Source organism: Haemaphysalis longicornis, unplaced genomic scaffold (genome assembly GCF_048455015.1).
Source record: "Haemaphysalis longicornis isolate Haplotype H1 unplaced genomic scaffold, Haemaphysalis longicornis Haplotype H1 scaffold_13, whole genome shotgun sequence".
Lineage (NCBI taxonomy): Eukaryota > Metazoa > Arthropoda > Arachnida > Ixodida > Ixodidae > Haemaphysalis > Haemaphysalis longicornis.
The window spans coordinates 86418877-86444043 of record NW_027526233.1 but is presented as its reverse complement, the minus strand read 5'-3'; the positions used below and the strand labels follow the sequence as shown (position 1 = coordinate 86444043).

At 48.9% G+C, this 25167-nt stretch overlaps 1 pseudogene; it reads left to right on the top strand.

Moving 5' to 3' along the window:
• The first annotated feature begins 2961 nt into the window (after positions 1 to 2961).
• On the top strand, positions 2962 to 4632 carry LOC144163932 (uncharacterized; annotated as a pseudogene).
• Positions 4633 to 25167: the final 20535 nt, after the last annotated feature.

The window sequence follows — 25167 nt, the reverse complement described above, 5'->3', positions numbered from 1 at the left end:
GCAGCTAATACTGAATGTAGATCAATAATTCCAACGGCACTGCATCGCTATATTGGTACTACGCGACAATAAAGCCATTTTGTAACTTTCACAAAAGGCTTTTCTGGGTCCCTTTAAGAACGTAGCGAGTGTAATTGAAAAAATTCACGCATCTCCCCGAAGTGAATCATGACGAGTGGGCAAAGCACTGGGGATCATTCTTAGCGTAAATCACCCGTGGCATTTCCCACTCGCGCATGTAAATGAGTGACAACGCGTGTGTACAGTATATGCAATTCCAATCCAATCCAATCCGATAAGATTCAATTTATTTCAATCCAACCCAATTCATTTCAATGCAATCCAAATCCAATCCAATCCAATCGAATCGAATACTCATCGCGCATTCGCAACTCTGTTTACACGGATGCCAATTGCCCCCGACAAAGCGAGGTCCTAAGGTGCTTCGCCCCTAAAAAATGTGCACCTGCCTTTACGGACGCATCCACGTTGTGCTGCTGAGCCGGAGGACGCGGGTTCGATTTCCGGCCGCGGCGGCCGATTTTCTGATGGAGGCGAAAAGCGAAAACGCCCGTGTGTTCGACATTTCGGCGCACGTCAAATATCCCCCTCAGGTGGTCAACATTAACCCGAAGCCCTCCACTACGGCGCGTTACACCCGTAATCAATTCCTTTTATTGCAGGTGCCCTAAACACATTAAAAATAAACTGTCTACAAGCGTGCTGTCCACTTTACTTCAGCAAATACTTGTCTACTAATTTCCCCTACCTGCTGGCGCGATAAAACAATTACTTACAGTAGAATCACGCAGAAAAAAAAACATCTGCACACGAGGGCACACATTGAACATTTGACGCCCCTCGCAGTCGGGTATCGTCTGCTTGGGCAAACCTTCTTGAGCGGTCGCCACAGCTGAATGGAGCGCAGACTCCGTTCGTGCTTCTAAGGCCGAAACGGCGCAGGAGTTTCAGCGTTCGCTTTATATTTAGGCGTTATTCGGCTACTACCTCAACCCGAAAGCGCGACGCCTTATATTCACCAGACCTGGCCACTCGTATATACCGGGTAACGAAAAGGCAAACTACCGGCTTGCGCGCGATCTACTACAACCCGCGCAGACAAGGCGTCATATAGTTCGGAGTTCTATATATCGAGGATGGAACCGAAACGTCAGCAACAAGTTACGACCCAAGGGAAACACCATCGTTCAAGCTAAGTACCGTCGGCCACACCTAACGGATGCCTAAAACCTCTTGGGCATCCCTCCTTTTCCTGGCCATCTGTTCGGTCGTTGGCAGAAAGTCACCATCCGATGCGTCCAGTCTGGCGCACTCTAACCCTCTTTCTGCTGTCTCGTTTCCGAAGACCACAAAGCGCAGTTTCATCCCTTCACACTTAACAAATTCGATTACCGTTTACCCTGCGTATATATATGTCACTTGCCAGCAGAAGACGAAATCAGGCGCAACATAAAGTATATGAGCGCTTTATTTGTGCAGTACTCACACCACTCATCGTATAATTTATCGTCCGCCGCCGCAAAGTCTTCGTCGAGAGCTCCCTCGCCGTTGAAGACCTGCACTGCTTCTTATTCTTCTTTGCGATTGCATTCTTTCCTGGCAGCGCGTGCGCTGCGCATGTCCTGGTAAGCCGTTTCTTCATGGGCGTCCGGATCTTTTTCGGTCGCCCCATTGCCCATGCGCGCGACACAGTCGGAGAAAGTGCTGCCGCTACCGCCACGGAGTCTCCGTGTTTTATGAGTTCAGGTAACGGTTGCCCCTATAGCAGTGCAAAGCGAGGGACGTCAGGAGCTGGCGGTGACTCCTTTTGCTTATTAAAGGCCAACTGCACTCAAAATTTCGACCTCTTGAAAACCCTATTTTCTCATAGTATGCTTAAAAAGAAACCAACAGGCCAAACAGAACAGCTGGAATACGCGCGTGGACGCCGCACACGGCCAGCAAAAATAGGCGATTTTGAAACCGAAACCGAGGAGAGCGCGGCCATTGCAGTGACGTTGCAGCCGTCCAGCGAGCGGCCGGACGGTCACCAACCCGGGCGAATGTCTGCGCGCAAGCTCCATGCGCGCACGGAGCAGCGAATGGGTGAAGCGGGCGCAGCAGAGGTCGACCGGTTCTCCAGCTTCGTGGCTGGCCAGAGGAAGAATCCCCTGTCGGCTGGAACGTCACAGGCGCGTCGTGGCTGTTTACCCGATCCGCCGGCTGGTGCAGCGTGGTCTGCGGCGGAGCTTTTTTAAACGCTTCTAACTGATTAACGAGGCATTTCACGGGGCTGCCACTCGTTTCCCAGCTGATTTGGGGGTACTTAGTACGCATTAAAAATAAAATTGGTCGAGGTGAAATTTGAGTGCAGTTGGCCTTAAACGCGGACTGGCACATGCGCTTGGTATTTTTACTGCAAAGGAGTATACCCGTAACCAGCCAAGGATATCTTTGTGTCCGCGTCAGCAGAAAACTCCCAGGCTACTACTGGCTACACTAAGAAGCATCGCAGGCTACTAATGGCTACTGTCTACGTCCAAGCTACACAAGCAAACTACTGGCACCGACAGGGATTGCACCTGGGCCCGAAGACATGCGGCGCGAGAGACCGTCGGCTTGCCGACTAATACCCCTGTCACACGCGCCAACCTAATGTCATTTTAGACGAATGAGATTCGTTTCAAATGACATTCGTTTTCTGCATAGGTGCTACGCGAACAAACCAAATGTCATTCACGTGTGAATGACAGTCGGTAGTATACTTGGCGCACTCGAAATTACATGGAATGATGATGTAATCCAGATAAGCGTTTATACTTTGAGAAAAAGTATTTGAAATGCTTTAGCATGCGTTATGCGCACTCTTTTTAGGCCGTAATTTGTTGCAGTAAGTCATACGAAGCCAAGACAAATAACAAGCAGATCCGCCATGATCCATACCGCAATTTGTCCCCAAACATGACGGCGCGCGGAGACGACGCCGCGATGAGCGACGCGAAAAAGGCTGTCGCCGCAGCTTTGTGCACGCGAGCTAAGCGTATCAGCGGCCAGATAGAGTTGCAACGAGATCTAGCACGACCACAAAGTTCGACTCTTCACGAAAGCGCCACGAAAAGTCACGAAGATCAACTAGCGGCGACATCCTTTGCACTTGCTGCAGCCGTTTGTGAAACTTCAAATGCCATTTTCCGGGAACGGTGGTCCTACCCGAGAAATGAAAATTGGTTCGAGGATACTCTGCCGAACTTGGGGGAAGCAAACTTCAAGCAGGCGTTCCGCGTATCACAGACAACGTTCCGCTACATAGTGGAGTGTTGCCGGCCAGTGCTGCAGCGCCAAGACACGACCATGAGAAGGCAATTTCGGCAGAAAAGAGAGTGGCGATCGGCCTGTACAAACTGTGTTCGACCACAGAAGACCGTACCGTCGCTCATCTCTTCGGACAGGGGCGGTCAACTGTGAACAGCATTTTTCGGCAGTTTGTTCGTGCTGTGATTGAAATGCTCGAGGCAGAATGGATCCGCATGGTTTCCCGCAAGGACATGGCTGCACACTTGCGGGAGTTCTTTGCTATCACCGGCTTCCCTCACACACTCGGCGCCATGGACGGCTGCCATTTCCCGATTTCGACGCCCAAAGAACACGCATCTGACTACTACAACTATAAGGGATGGTAGGTTGCTCTACATGTTTTCGCAGGCTATGCAGTACTAATCAGCAGGACGCAAGCAGAGAATTTCCAATTGCCTAGCTTTGTACCATAATGTTACCTGTGCTCACCTGCAGCAAAATATTGGTCTCCACTAACATGTACTTACTAAGCTCGTTTACGTTAACTTTTTTCCACTTGATATACCTTTTCTTAACATGTAGCAGCTCTCGCCAAACAAAGCACTGAAAAAGTGTTGTGTTGCTGCTAAAGTTTTTTTTCTATAAACATTAATTACTAGTGTATATGTGTTCTCAAAGAGGAGGGTTTCATTTCAAGATGTGATTCGTGTGTGACATGATAATTTACCAGCCCATTTTCTTTTCTCATGCAGGTTCAGCATGATACTGCTGGCAGTGGTCGACCACAAGTACCGTTTCCGGTACATAAATGTCGGTAGCCCCGGGAGGTGTCACGACGCTCATGTGTACGGACGTTCGAAGTTCTGTGAAACAGTCGGAAGCGATGGCTTCCAGCGTCCACTCGCTCTGATTGAGGGAACCCACGTTCCGCCCATCATACTGTGCGACCAAGCGTTCCCCTTGATGCCAAACCTAATGAAGCCGTTTGCAAGTGCCACAAGTGGAACACGGGAGGGAGTTTTCAACTACAACTTGTCGCGGACCAGACGAGTGGTGGAGAACGCCTTCGGACGGCTGAAGGCACGCTTCAGATTTGTTATGAAGAGAATGGAGTGCAAGCTCCCAAATTCAAAACGAGCAATCAAGGCTGCGTGCAGTTTGCACAACATCCGCGAGGACTTGGGCGACACCGTGGAACAGCAGTGGGAGCAAGAGGCACGTGCCATCGACACACTGTGCCAACCGGCACACAGCACTGGCGTGTGCGGACAGCGAGGCCCAGAAGTTCGTGCTGCACTAGCAGATTACTTTTGGAAAAGAGCCCACAGGGCTTCATAAGGCAGGAACGCAACATGTCCGCCCTACCCCTGTAGGTTTGTAGACATGCACTGTGTGTATGGCCCTTGGGCGAAACTTGAATCTTTAAAGGCTACGTCACGGATGTACAGTTTAACCCTGTTGCAGTGCACAAGACAATGCATGGTGCTATAATAAAGTGTGTAAATGTGTCTTTATACCAGGCTGTCATGTGGCATATTTTGAATCCCTATTATATAGTATTAAATATTTTTTTTCAGGCTGCATACACTGGCACACAGGATGCGAAAAACGTGCAGTCACTGACCTGATCATCGGAAAGCAAGACAAGCAGTTGTAAGCACAGTTGGACACGTTTAGCCTTCGCAAAGCGTTTATTTGCAAAACTTTTCAAGCGCAGCAATGAAGTGCTCCTCTCTCTCAGCAGCTTTTTCTTGCAGTGCGACCAGCCGTTCACGCTGCTCGATTTCTTTTTGATGCTGTAAAAATTCATTTTGCCGCAATTTTTCAATGGCAAGGCGCAGCTAGCGCTGCTCTTCCAGCAGGTGAGACAGCAAATTCCTCTGAGATTTCTTTTTGGTGCCAGAGGAACGCGGGGACCCAGATGCTGAACGCACCGAGCCTGAGGAGCTGCTGGCTGGGCTGTCTAGCTCCGCTGCACTGGGGCTTGAACCGCCAGCAGTTGTCGGGTCATCTGGCGGCGGTTCGGAGGTCTCTAGAGGAGGCTCTTCATCCTCGCACTCGTCGTCAGGGCTGCCATGCTGCATCTCAAAGATGATCTGAAACAGTTCGCACGTTCAAATGCAATACTCACTCATGTTTATGTTCATGTTCTAAAAAGAACTTGGGGGGCTATGTTACACGTCACCCCCAAGGTGTCCAGATGAAAACCTTTTGGTTTTAGTGCGTGTATCCACTTACGCTAGCATTGCGGTTATTGCCGACGCATTGTACCATGTGTAGCAATGATTGTCGAAGCGCTCATTTGGTATTCACAATCATACACCACTAAATGGGCATGAAAATGTACTTGATAAGCCCCTTGCATTCTTCATTACAACATTGTGCGCCTCAAAACAAACAAATAACAGGAAATAAAAGCACGCACTATAAGACCTTCACCAGGTGTTCACCTATTGCCTCCTCACCTCCTCCACAGAAGCCTCAGGGCAGCCAGACTCCCCTGTTAAGCTTCTGTCATTCGCAGGCAGCGAACGCAGAAACTCGTGCAGAGCCCAGTAGAATTTCCACTTTATGGCTGCACTCCCTGTCCCCTTTGTCCTGTTTAAGGACCTGAAAAGAGAAGAATTATGATGCTGCAAGAATGTATTCATTTCTTCAAATTATTTCTTCCAGTAAAATGAACCTGTGTATTTTCATTTTTGACAGCAAATTCCAAAATTGTTAACTGCGTGCTGACCTGACCAAAATAACGTGCCGGAGCAAAAGTAAAAAGAAAATGAAAACTCACGGCACATACAAGACCCCCGCAGCCACATACGGACCATACACATACTATGAGCGCACTGCATTTTACGGCCCATGCTAGCTAAAATGTGCCTTACTATGGCGAATAGACCCCCAGGGACATCCTCCATGCAAACCATGCGCTAGCAACGTGATCTACAACATTCCCCATTCCCAGCGCATGCTCAGTAGCCAGTCGCGTGAGAAAGGCGTCACTATTCAAAGGGCTTGCAGTTAAGCGATGGCATGTGAAGTTCATAAATATCCAGCTTCGCCGGTTATGGGTTGAGACGTTTTCATGCATAACTACACAATAAAAAAAAAAAACAAGCGGGTAATCAGGGCAACATAAAAGGAGAATGGAAAATGCCGCGGCGAGTGGTAAGACTGCGCACACGTCTGCTTACCTGTACTGGTTCCCCAGGTTTTCAATTTTTGTTTTGACCTCCCGAATGGTCTTCTTCTAAGGTCCTCTGTAATAGCTTCGTACACTTTTCTGTTGTGCTTAACACGGCGGAGGTCGGACAGATGGTCCTGCCATATCCGTATCAATGCGAACGTCTCGCTCTCGGACCATTGCGTGCGTTCGTTTGGGTTTCCCGCGGCATTGCGGGCGCACGCATTTTCCGTCCCCATGCCGACGGCAGCCATGTTGAAATGGTTGAAAGTTGGAAAAGCAGGGAACCCATGCGGTCACACTGAAAGCGGAAGTAATTCATTCAAAGTGCTCAATAAAGCAAGTGGAAGTTTTTAAAATAGGCAAGATCAAATAAAAAGTGGCAAACAATAAGTTTCTGTATTTTTTTAAAGATATTTTTTTCTGGTCTTCTGCTGTTGAGAGTACGCAGTTGGTCCGAATTCACAGTCGAATGAGTTCTCTGGACTCATTCGGTACCGAATGTCATTCGCAGCGAATGTCATTAGACTGAGCCCGTGTGACAGCAGACGAAGGTCATTTGAAACGAATCTCATTCGTCTAAAATGACATTAGGTTGGCGCGTGTGACAGGGGTATAAGCTACGGCTACATGTGAAGTTGGGGATGGACAGAGCATGGTTTTGTATTCACCGTCTGAGAGGGGGAGGGCGCTGATGGGACGCGACACATGAAACAAAAGTGAGGAGAGGCAGTGAAAGAGGTTACGCCATAGTTGTGTTGTACGGAACTGCGTTCCTGGAACTAGTTGCTTTTAGATGCGACTGCATCTCATTCACTCGCCTTGTCCCTCCATACGGCGTTGTTGTCGTCCGTCCACACCCCTCCCCCATTCTCCTCGCCGCGCGAGCTGCGCTCTCCGCCGCTCACCCCCTCTCCTCTCCGATAGCGAACACTCTCTCGCGAGGGGCATTGGATTGGATTCGATTGGATTGGCTTGGCTTGGCTTGGCTTGGATTGGATTTGATTAAAGTGGATTGTGTTGCGTCACAGCCGCGCCACTTTGCGTCATAGCCGCGGCAGGGGGTTCACGGCGCGTTTCACGCGATGGGAGAATCAACCTAACGGAAACAAGAACGGAACCCCCTATGCGTCGCATCTACACAGGGGTTCCCGCAAGGGGAGGTGGGAGTAATTTTTGGAGGAACGGAGGAACGCCACCGTTCCATTAAGGGTCGGTGGAACTGTAACGTTAACTCGTTAGGTTTTTGAAGGGATGGCAGAAACGGCGTTCTTTTACCAACGTTACATCGCTAGGAATTGGCTGTTTTTGATACCAAGGCCGTAGTACGAAAATCCACAAGTCGCTATTGTGTTTCTCTTCCTATAAGCTGGCGAATTAGCCCGCCCTTCAGCGGAACGTGCTTCCTCGAAGGTCGAATTCAGAAGAATAACCACGCAGCGGGCCGCAGCTTGTGCTTGCTTTCATGCCGAGTGAGCTTACGTGGCGTTCGACGGGTGAATAGCGCAGCCGCGAAAATTCTTTTCACCGTTCATCGTTTGTCTGGGGAGGCCAGGATGCGCGTCTGGCCGATAGTAGTGTTCCCTGGCGGGGAAGGGTTTCTACGTCCGAGCGGCGCTGCAGGTACCTTGAGGAACCACCGCTTATTTTCAGGGGTAATTACCGCATTAGTGCGCGCGAGACACGGGTGCGTTGTTGTTGATGGAATTGCTCTCGTTGTGAGGCCATTCGAAGGGTCACCGGGATTACAGGGTCATCGTGTCACCGGGAATTGTTCGGGATTGAAGGTTTGGACCATTCAAAGGAAAGCGCGAGCTCGTTGTCGTCTGTTGCTTAATCGCAAGGTTTAAGCTATCATGGATCCCAGACAGTTCTATGCTAGATAAGGCGACCAGCGTCATAAGGCGACCAACGGCGACCACCAAGAAGCGAGGTAGTCCAGGGTTCAACGGAAGTCCGTCTGGTCAGTTGGTAAGTTATTAACAAACAAGAAGCGAGGCCTAAAGGAATCCGGTACCTTTGCATTAATTGAAGCTTTTGTCCTCTCGAGAGTCGCTTACGTCAACCCCCTGTCTTCTTCTCGACAAGGAAGACATAGAGAGGCTTTATATAATGATTAGAAAGGCGGTCGAGCAGGCCATTGCTCTTCTCATGAGTGCGTCCACACAGCGGCTGCTTAGCACGGGGCTCCACAACACGGTGGAAGAGCTGACAGAAGGCCATCTTTCTGACCAGAAGGTCCGACTCAGAACTGCGGTGGGTAACCGCATGCTTCACCAGATTGGCTGGGCAGCCCAGAATGTCATTCCGCTTGACGTACTCCCAGACTCTTGGCGACTAAAACTAAAGATGCTCCCTTTGCTCAGAAATATGAACCCCTCACATGACGAGGGTCACCGAAAAGTACGGGCTCAAGCGCTAAACACCACTCTCGGTGGGGATCATGCAGTTATCTACACAGACGCCTCCAAACATCGAGGGTAGCAATACGGCATCATTGTGGCTACCTCCAGAACAAACCTCCCTCCAAACAAACCTCGCTTATGACCCAAGAAATGACGGCAGCAGAAGAGGCAGCCATCACCTTGGCTCTCACCCAACCAGGGGTTCGGAGGGTAGTCACCGATTCCCAGCAAGCGTATTGGAATTACCAGTCGGGTTGGGTGTCCTGGCCTGCACTGCGCGTGCTAAAAAACCACTCCCCAAACGGTTCCATTCAGCTCATCTGGGCACCCCCTCACACTTGAATGGAGGGAAACGAATACGCCCACCCAACAAGCCTGCGCTATTACCTCCCGTGCTATGGAGCTGCACGAGGAGAGTCACCCGCTTGTCACGTTCAGGAAGATAACCCAGCATTATCGCCTTCGGAGACAGACCATACCATCGCCTTACCCTTTCCTTTCCAGAGAACAACAAACTACCCTACGGCTCATACAATCCGGGCTCCTTCCCACAGCCTACGCGTCTTCACTTAATGCATCCGAATCGCTACGACGCTGAATGTAAATTTTGCTCAGTAGGAACACTCCGCCCCGTAATCGGGGTGTGCGACTATAGCCCTGAGCACCCTCCTCTCTTTCCGTCAACTACCCAACAAGAGCAATGGGAGATGCTGCTGTCCAGGCCTCTCTACCTACCCAGCTTCAGCGGGTGGACAGAACACAGGCCGCGCGGACTGGATATGGGCCCCACAGAAGAAGGAATCACTCCCCAAGGCTGCACTCTGGGCCGTTCAGAAATCTGAACAGAAGTATTTCTTCCTCTTCCTCCGCCTTCTCTGCCGCAAATCTCGTCGCCTCCGTCCGCGGCGCAGAGACGGAGAAGTCAGATCGTCTAACAACGGATTGGAACTTACTTTAATTTTATAAAAAAAAGTTTTCAGTCTTGTGCTACACCAATACAACTCAACCAAACACCGTTCATGCATCATGCATTGATTTAACCTTACCAAGAATATCTCTTTGAAGTAATAAATGTGATGGTTAAGTGCATTTCACTTCTTTCTGGTTTTACTATTTGTAGAGCGATGTGAGTGAATTTAACTGACGTCGCATGGGTACCGTTATGGGTGCCGTTTACAGCTTTGCTTTCCAACCACATTCACGGGGTGAATTGGCGCGATTTTTTTAGGTGCTGCAAGGAGACGTCACTCTTGGTGTTAGCCTCGAGATGTAGGCCCATGATCTTGATGCTGGGGCGTGGAGTGATGGCCTGGCCATCAAGGAGTACTTGAATGTATTCCTTGATTTGGCGTGAGGGCGGACGACAAGGAGCTGTGATTTTTTACGTAGTAGTAGTAGTAGTAAGTATTGTTGAATAAGGCGGACTTAGCCTTGTATAGCTGCCGGCAATTGCTCCGCCTAATCGTCCCCAATCCATATCAAATCTCTCAAAGTCATAACACATCACTTAGTCCTAAAATAACAGACACGCAATGTCACACCTCACTTATTCCTGTGGACTGCAAGAATCCGAGTAGGAGATGAGACACATCTCTTCGCACAATCCAGTGGTCCCTAAAAAAAATAATGTCCTCCGATGTAGCATGGGGCACTCCTAACTTCTGGAGATCACGAAAAAAGTTCGTCCGCTCAGGGTTGGTTTTGGAGCAGTTCATAATGAAGTGATCAATGTCACCAGTCACACTGCACGAGGGGCACAAAGGCGATGAAACAATGTTGATTTTATGTAGCCAAGCTGGTGTACGGGCTGAGTCTGTTCTTACGCGGTGGAGAAGACAGGCTTCGGCTCTTTTCAGGCCCTTCACGACTCGTTGATGTACTGGTCGCCACAGCTGCCTAAAGTGCTCGCGAACGGTCTGTTTCTGTATGCGTTGGAAATCGCACCGCGTTTGCACCGTCCTTGTAGAAGATAAGGCGTCCTTGGCTAAGCTGTCAGCATGTCGTTTCCCGCTACACCGACGTGCGATGGGATCCACTGGAATTGCACGGTGAAGCCTTCATGCTTAAGCCACTTTAGTAGAAGTAGGGATCGCTGACAGGTCTTTTCAACAGGTATACCCCGCTGCCATAGGTGAAGGGCTGACTTTGAATCGCTGAATATTGTGACTTTTTGCCTTTCAAACGATGACAGTTGGCGCAGTGCAGCTTCTATGGCAACACACTCACTCGCTGTAGATGAAACCAAAGGCGTCACCCTGGCAGCCCACGAAATATTCAAACTGGGTATGAAAAAAGCCGCCGCGCACACCCCACTTTTTGCGTCAACCGATCCATCAGTGTATATGTGCAGAGAGTCCCCGTATTCCCGTTCCAAATGCTCCAGCACCAGCGATCGTGCTTCAGCAATAGGTGTACAACGCTTCGAGCGCATATGAGGGATGGTCAATGCACAATCCACACTCTCGTGGGACCAAGGTGGGTCCAAAGTAGCCTTTTTCCCAGGCCATTTGGGACACAGCACTCCAAGAGTGTTTAGTGTTGCATGAGCACGAGACTTCGTGAACACTGGAGGCCACAGGATTTAGCACATTGGCGTACTAGAAGTGAGATGTCATGCCTTGGTGCGAGCTTCCTTTAATTTTTGTAACTCTTAGCACATGAGCAAGGTGCTCACAGGGCCGCTAGACGGGCGTGAGTGGTCGCGTGACGCTTTCACATGGCATTCAGTGAGAACGCAGGGGGTAAACCCGTAGATGTGCTTGGTGAGTACATCACCCGTCCTCCCCGTCTTCGCGTGGGCTTGTAGCTAAATCGGTAAGACAAGGGGCTCTCGGTTTGTTAGTCTATTAGTTCCAGGGTCGGTTCCCGGCGGAGCCAGTAAATTCTTTTATTTGTTCGCTGGAGTTTTCTGGTGACACCAACGGTCGCGAAAGAACCCTTGGGGGGTAGAAGTAAAAAGCTTAGCTTTAAAAAAAAAATCGCGCAAATTCACCCCGTGAATGTGGTTGGAAAGCAAAGCTGTAAACGGCACCCATAACAATTACCCATGCGACGTCACTTGAATTCACTCCATCGCTCTACAAATAGTAAAACCAGAGAGAAGTGAAATGCACTTAACCACCCCATTTATTACTTCAAAGAGATATTCTTGGTAAGGTTAAATCAATGCATGATGCATGAACGGTGTTTAGTTGAGTTGTATTGGTGTAGCACAAGACTGAAAACTTTTTTTATAAAATTAAAGTAAGTTCCAATCCGTTGTTAGACGATCTCACTTCTCCGTCTCTGCGCCGCGGACGGAGGCGACGAGATTTGCGGCAGAGAAGGCGGAGGAAGAGGAAGAAATACTTCTGTTCAGATTTCTGAACGGCCCAGAGTGCAGCCCTGGGGAGTGATTCCTTCTTCTGTGGGGCCCATATCCAGTCCGCGCGGCCTGTGTTCTGTCCACCCGCTGAAGCTGGGTAGGTAGAGAGGCCTGGACAGCAGCATCTCCCATTGCTCTTGTTGGGTAGTTGACGGAAAGAGAGGAGGGTGCTCAGGGCTATAGTCGCACACCCCGATTACGGGGCGGAGTGTTCCTACTGAGCAAAATTTACATTCAGCGTCGTAGCGATTCGGATGCATTAAGTGAAGACGCGTAGGCTGTGGGAAGGAGCCCGGATTGTATGAGCCGTAGGGTAGTTTGTTGTTCTCTGGAAAGGAAAGGGTAAGGCGATGGTATGGTCTGTCTCCGAAGGCGATAATGCTGGGTTATCTTCCTGAACGTGACAAGCGGGTGACTCTCCTCGTGCAGCTCCTTAGCACGGGAGGTAATAGCGCAGGCTTGTTGGGTGGGCGTATTCGTTGCCCTCCATTCAAGTGTGAGGGGGTGTCCAGATGAGCTGAATGGAACCGTTTGGGGAGTGGTTTTTTAGCACGCGCAGTGCAGGCCAGGACACCCAACCCGACTGGTAATTCCAGTACGCTTGCTGGGAATCGGTGACTACCCTCCGAACCCCTGGTTGAGTGAGAGCCAAGGTGATGGCTGCCTCTTCTGCTGCCGTCATTTCTTGGGTCCTAAGCGAGGTTTGTTTGGAGGGAGGTTTGTTCTGGAGGTAGCCACGATGATGCCGTATTGCTACCCTCGATGTTTGGAGGCGTCTGTGTAGATAACTGCATGATCCCCACCGAGAGTGGTGTTTAGCACTTGAGCCCGTACTTTTTGGTGACCCTCGTCATGTGAGGGGTTCATATTTCTGAGCAAAGGGAGCATCTTTAGTTTCAGTCGCCAAGAGTCTGGGAGTACGTCAAGCGGAATGACATTCTGGGCTGCCCAGCCAATCTGGTGAAGCATGCGGTTACCCACAGCAGTTCTGAGTCGGAGCTTCTGGTCAGAAAGATGGCCTTCTATCAGCTCTTCCACCGTGTTGTGGAGCCCCGTGCTAAGCAGCCGCTGTGTGGACGCACTCATGAGAAGAGCAATGGCCTGCTCGACCGCCTTTCTAATCATTATATAAAGCCTCTCTATGTCTTCCTTGTCGAGAAGAAGACAGCGTGTTGACGTAAGTGACTCTCGAGAGGACAAAAGCTTCAATTAATGCAAATGTACCGGATTCCTTTAGGCCTCGCTTCTTGTTTGTTATAAACTTACCAACTGACCAGACGGACTTCCGTTGAACCCTGGACTACCTCACTTCTTGGTGGCAACTCGTCTGATCATGTGTATGATTTGATTAATGCTGTTTTTGAGGTGCTGCAATGAGACGTCACTCTTGGTGTTAGCCTCGAGATGTAGGCCAGAATCTTGATGCTGGGGCGTGGAGTGATGGCCTGGCCATCAAGGAGTCTTTGAATGTATTCCTTGATTTGGCGTGAGGGCGGACGACAAGGAGCTGTGATTTTTTACGTGAACACTGGAGGCCACAGGCTTTAGCACATTGGCGTACTAGAAGTGTGATGTCATGCCTTGGTGCGAGCTTCCTTTAATTTTTGTAACTCTTAGAACATGAGCAAGGTGCTCACAGGGCCGCTAGACGGGCGTGAGTGGTCGCGTGACGCTTTCACGTGGCATTCAGTGAGAACGCAGGGGGTAAACCCGTAGATGTGCTTGGTGAGTACACCACCCGTCTTCCCCGTCTTCGCGTGGGCTTGTAGCTAAATCGGTAAGACAACGGGCTCCCGGTTTGTTAGTCTATTAGTTACAGGTTCGATTCCCGGCGGAGCCAGTGAATCCTTTTATTTGTTCGCTGGAGTTTTCTGGTGACACCAACGGTCGCGAAAGAACCCTTGGGGGGTAGAGGTAAAAAGCTTTGCTTTAAAACTTGTCCCCAGCTAAAAGAAAGTGTGAATCGCAGACATTTTTATTCCTTTATGTGTTTTTTAAAAATTCAGCCGTCTATTTTGCATAAAGGCATATTTTTCATATTTGGCATCGGTTGTGATGGCTTCACGTTGTGGACGTCGGAAGTTCGATTATCCCCTGGAGCGTCTTTTTTTTAAGCTGCCGTTGGCGTATTTGGAAACATAAATAGAATATTTTGGCAGAATCAATGCCCCTGACTCAGGCAGAATCGTCCAAGCTCATTTAGTGGGTCTCTTTAGAGAACGCTGGCATTGATTCTGGGCATTGAGGCTCAGTTAGCCACACTGAGAGCAACCCAGCGGCGGCGGCGACGTGCCTTAAATTTTTTTTAAAAATAATGTTAAAAAATACATATACAATCTGAAATTATACAAATACTTGTGTTAAAAGGTTGTCAATAAGTGAATAAACGTTTCAGCAGTCACAGTAGCTGCTAGGTTTGCAGGTCACGGGACCGTGACACATATTGTAGTGTCAAGTTTCGAGACTACGAACCGCCACCCTTCCGATCGCAGAAAGTTTTTTGCAGATTAGAATTATTTCCGCCAATTTATTTACAAATTGCTTGTGGTTACTCGGCTATATAAAACGCTGCCTTTCATATGAGCTAGAGAATATATATACGCGACAACAATTGTTTGTCCGTCCCTTTAAAAAAACAATCAGCCGAAGAGAGATCGCCACGAGCTGCTTCAAGTGCAGCACAAACAATATTCTCCAAGAGATGGAGGGCCAGGAGTGTTAACGCGGGAAATTTGAATTGAATTCAGCATACCTCCATTGACTCATCATGGGACGAGTGAGAAAGAGCATGACAGGTGGTTGAGGGAGACAGGAAAGGGTTTTGCATGACAGGGCGTAACGCCCTGAAGGCGGCATAGTTCCCTCGCGACAACGGCAACGCAACGATTGACTGTGCACGCGCCAAACCTAATGCATACAAAAGATTCACGTATTGCGTGCTGAGTCGGGTAATATTTGTTTCCGTTTTCCAGCCGGGTGCCGCAGAAAGGACAGGGTTGGCTGCACACACTCTTCAGGAGGTGTGGCAATTGTCGCCCGGAAATCCTTAGCCTGCCACCCTGTCACTCTGAACACTGTCCTTGAGGCTGTAGCAATCGGTACGATAATATTTAATAGGTTGATAACGGTATGCTCCATTTACATTCCTCCTGATTTTGCACTTCTGAGCTCTGATTTCGAGGCACTGGTTGACCAGCTGCCCGAACCATACATACTATACTCGGTTACAACTCAAGAACGGCACCACCTCATGCAGTGTATCACTCCGCCAAAGTGCCGGACCCGTGACGTCAGTGCGCGCGCGGTTTGAAAGGGGTTTGCTATGAATGCGTGATATCGTCTGCCTTGTCTCACGCAGTTTGTTTGTCGTCACTGGAGTCGTTTATAAGCATATTAAGTCCAAAAAATCACGGGAACGGCTCACGCCATGTTCAAAATATTCCCAGTAACGCCCTACTTGCGCCGCGCGGAGAAACATCCGGCTACGGTGACAAGGCACAGCGGGGACTTCCGGTGCCGTTCTTAAGTTGTCACCGAGTATAACAGGCGACCTTAATGCGCACAACTCTCTTTGGGGCTCCTCCACAACGGGTGCCCGAGGTCGCCTGATAGAGAAGTTTCTTACATCCTCCGGAGCATGCCTTTTCAACAAAAAACAGCCTACATTCCATAACTTAGGACACAATACATACTCGCATCTTGATTTGGCGATTGGTTCCGCAGTTCTCTTTCCATGTCTTGAGTGGGGTGTGGGCACAGACTCATATGGTAGTGACTATTTCCCCACTTCCCTAACGTACATAGGTAAAGGCCCATGCAGTCCATCTTCCCATAACAGGTTTAATGAATCAAAAGCAAACTGGAGTACATTCACAGAAACATCTAAACTACACCACACAACCATAAAACACCTACACGTGGAGGAAGCAGCCCAACTCGTCACGGCACACACACTCGACGCCGCCGAAAAGTCTATGCCCCAGGCCTCCAGTGCGTCCCGTAACCCAAGGAGGCCCTGGTGGAACGAGGACTGTAGGCGGGCGCGAGAGGCCCAGAACAAGGCGTGGGGTGTCCTTCGCCGGTACCCCACGCCAGATAATCTCATTTCCTTTAAACGGGCAAAGGCTCTTGGGAAGCGTGTGCGTCGTGAGGCGAAAAGGGAGAGTTGGCGCGCCTTCCTCACTTCCATAAACTCATACACCGACACTCACAAAGTCTGGACACGAATACGTAGCCTTAAAGGACAACAGACACACAGCCTGCCCCTGGTCAGTACAACAGAGGACACACTAGAAGACCAGGCTAACACACTTGCACAACACTTCCAACACGTTTCCAGCTCTGCACACTACACAAACACTTTCCTAAAACATAAAAATACTTGTGAAAAGAAGTCCCTACATGACAATAACATGTCAAAATCTGGTTACAATTCTGGATTTACACTCTATGAGTTGAGGGTTACCCTGAGCACATGTAAACCTTCAGCTCCAGGGGCAGATAAGATTACATACACCATGATACAACACCTACACCCAGACACTCTTGAAACACTCCTACACCTATAGAATAAAATATGGCTTTCGGGGCAGATTCCACACTCTTGGAGGGAGGCCATAGTAGTGGCGTTCCGGGTCTTTACCGCGTTAGTCGGGTATCGATTAGACTACGGCAGTGTCGTGTATGGGTCGGCATCGAAAACAACCCTAAAAAGTCTTGATCCAGTACTCCACTTGGGTCTGCGCCTTGTGTCGGGTGCCTTCCGGACTAGCCCGGCCCAGAGTCTATATGTTGAATGTAATAAGTGGTGCCTTGAGTACCAACGAACGTATGTGGACTTTCTCTACGCTTTTAAAATTTCATCGATGAATAACCATCCTTTTAAACCTGTTTTTAATGATGCATCCACATCACTAGTGTTTGTGAATCGCCCGTGCGTTCCTTTGCCATTCTCACTTAGAGTGAGACAGGAAGCTTCGGATTTCAACATCTCCTTTTCAGACATTTACACATCTCCTTTTACTGACGTTTTACCACCCTGGCAGCTTCAACCTGTGTGTTGTGACTTGTCTTTCATGAATATTGATAAAACCAGGGTACCACAAACTGCAATTTTGCAGCACTTCTTCTCCCTGCAGTACAAGTATCAATGTGCAGAGTTTTATAGTGACGCATCAAAAACTGCAACCACAGTGTCTTGCGCTGCTCATGAACCAAACTTTGATGCATGCAGAACCATGAGCACATACACCACAATTTACTCAGCTGAAGCATATGGCATCTTACTCATTGCAAAACACATTCTTGAACACAAAATCTCGAAGTCCATCATATATACAGATTCCTTGAGCGTTGTGCGCGCATTGGCATCATACAAGCCATGCAAAAACAGAATTGCAGAATTGTCCATATGGTTTTCAACACTATCATGTCTATATATTCCCAAAAACTTGTTCTGGTGTTGTGCTTTGTTCCAGGCCATGCTGGGATTGCTGGCAATGAGGTTGCGGATCAGAACGCCGCAGTTGCTGCACTAAGAAACAGAGTAGATATAACGATGCTACCACAGAGTGACCTTAAGCCACTAATTCGACAACACCTTCGTAGGAAATGGCAAGCACATTGGAATGAACATAACAAACTACACGTAATAAAACCACACTTGGGACGATACACAACTGACTCACACAACAGACACACGGAAGTCGCCTTGGGTAGGCTGCGGATAGGGCACACCCATGCGACGCACTCGTATCTGCTGACGGGATCATCAAGACCCCAGTGCAGCAGGTGCGGAGAGGCCCTATCCGTAGTGCACATACTAATCACATGCAAGGCACTTCACACAACACGACACAAACACTTCAGAGAACTCTACAGAGAACATATTCCCCTATATCCATCGTTTTTTCTAAGTGACGATGCCATTGTTTCCGTGAAACGCGTGTTTGAGTATTTGTCAGAAGTCAAGTTTTTAAACCTCATTTCCTATCATGCATAATGAAATCTGGCCCTATACACCAGCCATGCTCATTCTCGTTTTGTGATTGTACTTTTGTTTTTGCTGACTTGACGTAGTGTTTAAGGTTTCACCCCTCATATATGACTATTGTTTTGGCGCTCTTTGCCCCAGTTGGCCTTGCGCCATAAACATCCAACCATCATCATCATTGGCGTGAACAAGGCGCAAGCCCAATCGCTGTCACCGCCCGCGGGACCATTCAAACTTGAGGAATACAGTACAGCCGCACATCGCCGACTTGCTCGCAAAAAAAAAGAAAAAAAGAAAATGCTTCTTCGCCTCATCGGCCTAATCGTCGGCTCCGGTAAGCTCAGCGGTGTATACAGTTTACGAATATCTTCCCGTCTGATAGAAGAATTCCTCTAAACCTCTATGTAAAATTAACAGAATGATCAATTTGATTTCAGGATTATTAATTTATACACTAATCAACTTTAGATATACCTTTTGTATTTAAACAAAAGTGCTTTGAGTCAAGTCATGATACCGGCCTAGTCAAGTCAAGTTTGGAAATTACGCATCCTGCAGGCATGGCCGCCTCCTGCGGTGTTGAAGCCACCATTCGGCGCCTTGCAGACACTAGCGCCAGTGCCACCTGTAGCGTATATTATTAGGAAACTCTACGCTTTGTGCATGCTTTTCCGCACTTCGTTATCAAGAATTTGTGGTCACTCGGTTCCAGTGACATGCTTTTGATATTCAGGACAGCCGCTGCGGCGCCGCGTGACCACGGCCGCGGGTTTGCTCTCACTGGTGAAACAAAAAAATTTAGCGTTCATCTTAAGCGCACAAAAAAACACACGGACACAGAAGACTAGGACAAGCGCTCATCCAACTGAATTTTATTGAATCAGGGTGAAATATACCGGCAAAAAGACAAGAGATACAGAAACGGTTGCGATTATAAAGATATTAGAATAACGGAATCATTTGGCGCTGTCCCACACGTGTCAGTCATTAACATGACCAGTTATGTTTTAAGAACGCTGCCACCTTATCCGACAAGGCCACCGATGTTGTACTGACACGCTGGAAATCGCCTAGTTGCATTTCAGCCGCCTCCGCTATCTCACGCGTGCGCTGATCAGAGTTATGAAACAATATCGCAGAGTTTTGAAAGTACGGCTCAAGAGAGAGAGAGAGAGAAACAACTTTATTTTGTTCCAGAAAGCCAGAAGGGGAAGGAGGGGGATTTCCCTGCCCTTCTTTTCAGTCGTCTTCTTCAGCTTCTTGGATCAGTAGTTGCTGTAGTAGTTCTTCGGAGCTGAGCAGCGCCGTCTCCCATTGCTCCTCATTAAAGATGTTTATTCTTTGTGTGTGTTTTTGCTTTTCTCTGCATGCCCATATTATGTGTTTGAGGTCTGCCCTTTGGCCGCATGCTTTGCAAAGGTCGCTGACTGTCCCGGGGTAGTAGTAGCTATACAGAAGTGGGTTAGGGAAAGTTCCTGTCTGTATTTGTCGCCAAGCGATGGCCTGGGATTTATTCAGATTGCCGTGTGCCTCTGGGTACTTTTTCCTGCTGCATCTGTAGTGGTACAAGATTTCTCTATATGTTGTGAGTGGGTCTCGGTCATCCGCTGTTTCATCTGGCAGTGTGTCCGCAGGGGGTTGGGGGGCTCGGTAGACTAGATCTCGAGCAGCCTCATGTGCGACTTCATTGCCAGGCATTCCGGAGTGCGCTGGAGTCCATATTAGTGCGGTTTTGGCTTCAGGGTCTCGTTTTATGTATTTAATAATACTGTATGCTGTTGTCGAGATGTAGCCTCGTGAGAAGTTTAGGATTGCTGTCTTCGAATCACTAATTATTCTTTTTGCCTTTCCGGTAGCCATGGCGAGGGCTATTGCCGCCTCCTCTCCGATCTGCGGGTATTTGGTCATAACCGTGCAGGCTGTCACAATAGATCCCGCATTGTCCACGACTACACATAGCATAGATTTTCTTTTAGGTCCTTGTTGTAAGGCCGTATCTGTGTATAGGGTACCTTCTAGTTCACCATATTTCTTGTGGAGAGCCTTCGCTCACTCCTGTCTTCTTTCTTGGTTGTAATTTGGATGCATGTTCCTTGGGATGCTGGTTATGATGAACGTTTCTCTGATTCTTGTGTCCATTTCTTGTTTGGGTCCCTCCTGCTGTGTTCTGGTTCTGATATTTAGTTTGTCTAGGATGTATCTGCCTGTTTTGCTTCTTGAGAGTCTCTCGTGCTGTGCTAGTTGTTGGGCTTCGATTATCTCATCCAGCGTATTGTGTAGTCCAAGGGCCTCCAGCTTCTCATTTGAGGTGCTGATCGGTATTTCTATGGCCCTTTTGTACGCTCTTTTAATCAGGCTGTTTAGCTTGGTCTTTTCTTCTGTTTTCAATTTCAGGAAGGGAGTCGTGTACGCAATTCTTGATATTATATATGCTTGTATGAGTCTTATTATATTGCTTTCTTTGAGGCCGTGGTGTCGATTGGTTACCCTGGATATGAGCCTGATGGTCTGGTTTACGTTTCTGTCCAGGACGTTGACCGCTTCGATGTTTGAGCCGTTTTCTTGTATTCTGAGGCCTAATATTTTGATAGCGTTCACCGTCGGAATGAGTCTGTTTTGTATGGTGAGCGTGATCATCTCATGTTCCCTTGGCGCTTCTTTGGTCGATTTTCGGTACTTCTTAACCAGTAGTTCCGATTTCTCGGGGGAGCATTCCAGGCCTCTCGAAGATAAGAACTTCACAACCTTGTTTATAGCTTCTTGTAATGTGCTCTGTATGTTGCCATCGCTGCCTCCTGCCACCCATAATGTGAGGTCATCTGCATATATGGTGTAGTTGAGGTTCTCAATTTTATTAAGTTCCTCAGGGAGGCCTATCATCGCCACGTTGAAAAGAAAAGGTGATAACACCGAGCCTTGCGGTGTTCCTCTATTAATCATGTCAAATTCCTGCGATTCGATTTCTCCAATCTTTATCTTGGCAGTTCTGTTCTTGAGAAAATTTTCTACGTAGTTGAAGGCCTTTTCTCCGAGTCCGAGTTTGTCGATGGAATTTAGTATCGCATCGTGGCTGCCCCTGTCGAATGCTTTGGTGATGTCTAGTCCTAAAAGGGCTCTCGTGTCCAAGATAGATGCCCCTTCTCCGTCTATGATTGCTCGTTTTAATTGTAGGAGTATGTCCTGCGTCGATAGGTTTGCTCTAAAGCCAATGATCGTGTCTGGGTAGAGGCCGTTTGACTCCATATGTTTGTTGAGTCTGTCTAGGATTATATGCTCGAGGAGCTTTCCCAGACATGATGTCAGGGAGATTGGCCTAAGATTGTTAAGATGTAACTTTTTTCCAGGTTTGGGAATCATTACTATGTTGGCTGTCTTCCATGTTTCAGGGAGTTGGCCCTTGTTCCAAACATGATTGAAGAATTTGGTGAGTGCTTCTATGGAGGCGTCATCCATGTTTCTTATGATCTTATTTGTGATGCCGTCTGGGCCCGGCGCTGACTTCGGCTTGAGTTCCTGGATAGCCGCCCTGACCTCACTCTCCGAATCGGTCTGTCGAGTGTGGGGTTCGGCGCACCTTGGTATTTTCCGTTGCGGCTCCTGAGTTGATGCGTTCCTCCAAAATATTTCTCTCGGATGTCTTTGATTAGGTCCTCTTCTGTGCCTTTGTACAGGTGAATAATCTTCTTTAGGTTTACTCCTTTGGCCGTTTTGCTGCCTTCTGGATTAATTAGGTGCCTGAAGATGTTCCAGGTTTTCGCTAAGCTTATCTGCGAGTCCATTCTGTTGCACATGTCGTGCCAGTTTTGTCTCGACAGTTTGTTTGCATGTTCTTCTATTTGCTTGTTTATCGTTGCTATGTTCTTTATGAGGGTTCTGTTGTGTTTTTGAGAGCCCAGTCTTTTGTGTAGGCTGTTCTTTGCCTCCCACCTGTGTAAGAGTCGGGAGTCTGCTTGCTGCAGGTCGGCTTCTTGTGGTATTGTTTTCGTAGCTGTCCCAGCATCCTCTTGTAGTTGCTTGATCCATCCATGGATATCCTTTATTTCAGCGCAGTGTTCTCCTTCTGCCTCTTTTCTTGCATATCTAATCTCTCTGAACTTATCCCATTCCGTTATGCGGATTTCTTTGCCTTTACGCTTTTGAAGAGGTCCTGTTTCCAATGTACTTTGTACTATGTAGTGGTCGCTTCCGAGATTTTCGTGTAAGTTTGCCCAGACGAATTTCTCTCTCAAGTTTTTGGTGAACGTTAGGTCGGGTGTCGTGCCTTTGCTGACGCTGTTGCCCGTTCTTGTCGGAAAACTCGAGTCGGTTTGAAGAGTGAGGCCGAGGTTTTGGCCGTCCATCCATAAGGTACGGCCTCTTTTGGTTTCTCTGTCGTATCCCCATTCCGCGTGGTGAGCATTGAAATCGCCTACTATTACCAAAGGATATTTGTCCGCAATCTTCGTGACCCTCTTCAGTAGGTTAGTGAACCCATTCTTTTCTTTTGGACTACTGTAGAGGTTAAGTACGAAGAGGCTGCTTTGTTTTCCCTTTCTTCATAACTTCGATGAATGCATGCTCTATAGTTTCTATTCCGGTGTCGTGTTGGAGGGTTGGGATATTTCTTCTAACCAGCGTCGTGACCGTTTCCTTCCCGTGCTTCTTGATCCCGTTCAGTGGCCCAAAAGCTTTGTAAAAGGTGATCTTCGCTATCCCTCCGGTTTCCTGTAGGCATATTATGTCTGGTCTATTTTCCACTTCTTTGTTGTTTAGGAAGAGCTCCGCGTTGCCTCTCTTGTTTTTGTACCCCCTGCAGTTCCATTGCCAGATGATGTACTTGTTGTTTTTACCAGCCATGGCGTTAGTTCTCTTTCTGGTTTCTCATCGATTCTATCATTGACAGTCTAGCGTACGGTTTCGTAGTCTTTACGGGCCCTATTAGACCTCCGATACCTTCTTGGGTTCTAGCGTTTTCTAGTGCACTTAGCCGTACGTGGAGATTGTTAACGTGTTTAGCTATTGACGCGTCGAGTCTATCGTAGAGCTGTGCGCATTGCGCTTCTATTTTGGTATCTAGTTCTTGGCTGCATTGTTTGAACTTCTCGGCCAAGTATATTTCGGTGTCGTGCAGTGACTGTGGCTGACTATTTTTCATCTCGTCTTCGTGCGGTACGGCCATTCTTTTTGCTGGGGGAGATTTATTATCGATGCCACTTGGGGTTGCTGTTTCTTTGTCATTTTGGGATACATCCATTTTCGTTTCTTCGTTACTGCGCGAGTCTTTTGCCTTCAGTTTGGCAATTTCTTCTTTAAGTTGTCTGTTTTCTTCAACTACAATTTGTAGCATCTTTCGGATTTTGGATATCTCTGACTGGCTATTTTCTTCGGCTGTGGGGTGTAGTTTCTGTACCTGTGTGCCCCCCTGGGAGACGGCGGTTGCCCAGCTCACCGTGTTGGTCGAGTGCGTCTCCTCTCGGCTGTCCCTCGACGCCGCGTTGGTCCCGTTCCTTGATTGGGACTTGGACCTGGACCTGGACCTGGACCTCGCCTTGGAGTCGCCCCTCTTTCTCGAAGCCGACCTGGAGTTCCTCATGTGGGAGGGAGTGGAGTCTCTGCTCGTCCTACCCCTCTTCTGGTGCTGAATTCCGCCACTGCCCGCCGGCGGTAGTGCAGGGAAGAGGGACGACGTCTGTGTCTTTCCGGGTTTCAGGATTCCGCCGGCACCTTCTCCAGACGTTCTTTGGTCCTTGTCGCGATCTTGCCTTTCTGGGGCTCTTTTCTTCTTCTCCCAGCTTCTCTTCTTGAGTATGAAGGGTGTCTGGTAGCGTCTGCTGCATTTCTTGTCCCCTGTTTGGTGATCGCCTCCGCAGAGTGCGCATTTCGGCACGCAAGTGTGATCCGATTGGGGAAAGTACGGCTCAAACTTCACCGCAGTGAGTTGACAGGCTTCCATCCTTTCTTTTCTGTACGTTATTCTGATGTTCGCGTAATCTGGAGTTGACGTGCACCGCGCCGTCTGTCCTACATATACCCTTCCACAGGCCAACGGAACACGGTACACAACCCCTCTATCGCATTCCGAGTGCTTGTTTTGGTACGTGGAAGCACTTGTCCTTGTCTTCTGTATCCGTGTGTTTTTAAGGTACACTGAAGTGAATTTGTCAAGCTCCCGTTTTTGCTTGCACTGCGTATACTGGCTCAAATTAGCACACTTTTCATCGTTTATCGGATTGACAAGTCGGTAATTATTTTACAAAGCGCGAAAGAAGAAAAACTACCACGCGTGGTTTGAGGCGGCCGCACCAACTAAAGGCTGTGACGACGGGAGGAGACGCACCGTGATTGGACGATGTCCAAGGTTAGCATTCAAACAAGTTTCGGTTTCGTTTCTGTAAAACAACATGCTTGACATCCGACGGCATGGTTGGATGGGCATAGTGGGAGGTCCGGCGCGCCACCCAGGCCCTCAACTGCCGGTCGGCGGTGGGCCCGGACCGCGTCACGAACAAGGCGCTGCGCAACCTGAGCGACAGGGCCATAACATCGCTCACGAAGTACTTCAACGAGCACTGGCGAGCCGGCAGCCTCCCGCAGCAGTGGAAGACGGCCAAGACAATATTCATACCCAAGCCCAACAAGCCGCCGGGCATAGAGAGCCTGCGCCCCATCTCCCTCACGTCGTGCGTGGGGAAGGTGCTGGAGCACGTCCTCAACGACCGGTGGCAGCGGTATCTCGAGACCAACGGCCTGTACCCCGACCCGATGCTGGGCTTCCGCTCGCGGCTGGGAACGCAGGACGCGATGTTGCTGCTGCAGCGCGAGGTGCTGGCTCCGCCGAGGAGACCTACCTCGGACAACCGCGCTATCCTGGGCCTGGACCTGCAGAGCGCCTTCGACAAGATGAAGCACTCGGCGATCCTGGCCCAAGTGTCCCGGCTCGGCCTGGGACAGC